We start from the raw sequence: 3,747 nt of genomic DNA, 5'->3' as shown, positions 1-3,747 counted from the left end.
TAAAATTTTATAGCTATTTTGAAGCTAAATAGCAACAAAATAATTTTTGTCGCAAATTTGTTGGGATTATTTACCAACATATTTACGACAAAAGGAAGTGACAAATTGTAAATCATGAATTACTGATAAAAGTTTTTGTCAATATTTTTATTATCGTCAAAATTGCGTAAAAAGTTTTTGTCGGTAATTTTTTGGGGTGAAAAATAATGTTATGGTTCATGTCGCGTGAATTTCTTATTTTCCCCCTCTCTTTTCTCTTGTCCCCAATTTTCTCCAACTGTAACCTAGAGCAATAATTGGACGAAATTTGCTCACCGTCACTGCCGACTGAACCTTAACATCGTTGTTAAGACGCGGATGGATTGAGCTTAGAATCGTTTTGTTCTCTGTTCAGTTTTACAGGCACATTAACATTTTACACTTGATTTCTTGGTACTTTTTAAGCTTTTAATTTTCTAGTTTAATCTCTGCTGCTGCTTCTTTTATTATGCCATTTGCGTTCTACTATTTGTGTTGAAGATATTATCAATTATTATTTTTATTTTGTTTCATTTAAGTTGAGGTTCTGCTTCTTTGAGTGTGTGGTGTGGGGTTTGGAATGATTATTGGAGAGGTGTTTGTTTGTATGTTTTCACTTTTTTGCAGTTTTGTGTTTGGCGTTAATTTGATAGAATATATGAAAATCAAACTAAACTGATTTGGTTGGGATAATCTAATAGAACTATGTCTGGCCCTAGAACATAAACAGGTCTAAAGCATCTTGAAGAAGATGCTTTTGTTTCCTCTGTATAAGCATTTAAAATTCTCATAATTCATCCAATATTTGGCCTTTTGCCTTTTTTATTTTATCTTTTAACTTGTTTTGTAGTGCCGTTCCTGTCTGGACCAAAGTTTATGAAAAATCTTTATTGCTATTAACTGCAAATCTTTATCTAAGCTTTATTGGCTGAGATCAATCACACCTTCAATTGGAACTCTATCTAAGCTTTATTGGCTGGATCTAGCTGACAATAAGCTTGATGGACCCATCCCAGTCTCTACAGGAACTACACATCATCTTGATATGCTAGTTGACACAAAACACTTGTATGTCAAAGATTTTTTTATTGGAGTTTCTTTTGTTTTATGAAGTCATTTTATGAAGACAAATATGTGTAGAACTTACTAAAAGTCATTTTGGAGAGAACCAGATCTCTGGCCCAATCCCATCTCAACTTTTCAGCTCAAACATGACTCTCAAACATTTGTAAGTTTCTTTCCAATGTAGGGAAGAGTTAAAGTTGCAAAAGATATACACATATATCGCTAACAAAAAGAAGGAGAAAAATGTGTTACTTTCTATAATTGAAGGACTCTTTGAAAATTGAACTACAGAAAGGATAAAACAACAGCTGAAATTGCCAATTTTTGAGTTTTTCTTTTATAGATTTTCAGGATATCTATTTTTCTGGCCCCTTCTAGAATAATATGACATAAAGCATACCTGAATACTTGAGCATTGATTTCCATTGATGCTTCTTCTTTTCTTTTTAAATTTTGTATTTTTTGTTCTGTTTCTTCTTTCTGTTTGGGCAAGCTTTTTGCTCAGTGGTAGTGTTCCTTCTTCTGTTGGCCTTGTAAAGACATTGGAGGTTGTGTGAGTATCTGCATCACAAACTCGAGTGTTCTAAATGCTGGCATTTTTGTTAATCAAGTTTGCCTACAGACGCTTTGGTAGGAATTCAAGCTTTCATAATGATTTTATTGAACTCATTGATATGCTGAATTTGGATTTTTGCTTTGTTAAGAGTGTCTCTTGCTATTCATTTTCAGATATTTATCCAACAATCAATTGACAGGACCTTTTATCAACCTTACTGGGACGAATTTGCTCATTTACTTGTAAGATTTTATGTTGTCTATTAATAATAAAATGGCTCTGACCATAATAAAAACTTATGCATAATTGGATGTTCTGTGACTCCTAGTGTCATTTTTCATGTTATTGTTACTGTTGGTAGTGGACTAGTGGAGTGAGTTAGCAATTGTGATTTATATTTTAATCAGTTGTTAGCAAAAGTAATCATCTTTTTTCACATGGATAGTATTATTAATATTATTGTTATTAGTATAGTCCTTAAATGAAAAAGAAAGGAAGAAAGAACAGTTATGTCAAACTAATAACGTGCTTTTGTATTTGAATTTAGGTGTGGGTTGCCTACAAGGAATCAAGTTTTATTAGTGCAGTATTGTGGGTAATTTTATCGATATGTTTTGGCAGGTGATAAATCCCTCACTAATATGGCTCCCATTTGTATCACCCAACAAAATGTTCTGATGTTTTGCAATCAAGTATTGATATTTTGGTATTCCAATTTTTCAGTATTACTACTTGTATCTACATTGTTGAATAGCTATTTCAACTTACTTCTCAAGATCCTCTGCACCTAGTTTTATTGAATAAGGACAACAGGTGAGTTTGATATACATTTTCTGTAACCATATTTTAATTTGATTCTAACCTGTAGCGATTCATAGTTAAATACAGTACGCAAAGTTCATTTTTCTTGTTTAATTTTCCTTATTGATTCTATCAAAAAATTTTTTTTGTTTGATGATTTTACAGCCTAAATGGAATTGTTGTGTCTCAGATACATGATTGGATATAGCTTATGTGTAAAGCGAAAAATTGTCAGTTTCATGCATTATTGATAAAAAAACTTAAGTTAATTTTCTCCATTTTAATAAAAAATAATAAAATGTTAATTTTATTTTTAAAACTAAAAAAATATTTAAGAAGTCGAAAAATTAGATCAGTATGAAAATTTAAAATAGTTTGTTTTTATTTTGGTTTCTCCTCTTTAAGGATAATTATATATTGAGTGCTTGAGCTTTTCAAAAATTATTTAATCACTTTTAGACACTTTTCAAATGCTTATATGGATCTTCTTAATTATTTATCACTTTAGAATAAGCTATACTGTAGGTATTGATCCTAAATGAATATACTTTGTTGAATAAATTGCACTAATTTAAAGAATAGTCAATCGGGTTGAAATCAGTACAGATTGGTTAGGGATGTACCAACAACTTAAGGACGGATGGGCATTTTGATGCATCTACTGTTGCTGGATTCCGTGTTGATCCTACTACAGATGCAAAGGATGATCGAGATGAGGCCTTGATTAGTAGTCATCTTAATAAAATAGTATCTCTATTTAAACATTTAAAACACACAACTGAATGTAGAGAGACCTTTTTTGTTTTTGTTCCCTCGTGTTTGTAATTTTAGTACAGTATTGAACATGTTTGCTGAATTAAATTGTGATATATTAAAATATATTGCATGTGTATTATGGTATATGATGTTGAATTGGAATTATTAATAATTACAAGTTCTGGTCAATATTAAAGCAGGTTAATTTTGCAAATTTAGATAAATATTTTTAAATTTTTAAGAAATTAATGACAAAAATAGCATTAAATTAACAACAAAATAAATTCATTTTATTAAAATATACAGTAAATTTAACAACAAAAGAGCAATAATTCAATGACAAAATAAATTTATTTTATTAAGATGCATAACAACAATAATGACAAAACAGCGACAACATAATGACAAAATAGGATAAAATAACAATAAAATAGCGGCAAAATTAATGACAAAATTCCAATAAAATACCAACAAAATTTGTCTACTTTTATAAAATAATTACCGACAAAATAATTAATTTAGTGACAAAATTTACCGATAAAATATATTTT

The 3,747-nt window shown here is 29.7% G+C and overlaps 1 long non-coding RNA gene across 7 annotated transcripts; it reads left to right on the top strand.

Moving 5' to 3' along the window:
* The first annotated feature begins 207 nt into the window (after nt 1-207).
* Nucleotides 208-3,340, top strand: LOC149493258 (uncharacterized). Of its 7 annotated transcripts, none has more exons than XR_016318580.1 (5): nt 208-432; nt 1,132-1,713; nt 1,813-1,881; nt 2,187-2,260; nt 2,363-3,340. It is a non-coding gene; the product is annotated as an uncharacterized LOC149493258 (long non-coding RNA). The 7 variants fall into 7 exon arrangements; XR_016318583.1 differs by having other exon boundaries at nt 212-1,713; nt 2,363-2,452; nt 3,023-3,340; XR_016318582.1 differs by having other exon boundaries at nt 213-1,246; nt 1,577-1,713.
* Nucleotides 3,341-3,747: the final 407 nt, after the last annotated feature.

This window comes from Jatropha curcas, chromosome 10, assembly GCF_041381405.1.
Source record: "Jatropha curcas cultivar XTBG-Jc1 chromosome 10, XTBG_Jcur_1.0, whole genome shotgun sequence".
NCBI classification, from domain to species: domain Eukaryota; kingdom Viridiplantae; phylum Streptophyta; class Magnoliopsida; order Malpighiales; family Euphorbiaceae; genus Jatropha; species Jatropha curcas.
This window is presented reverse-complemented; position numbering and strand designations above follow the sequence as displayed.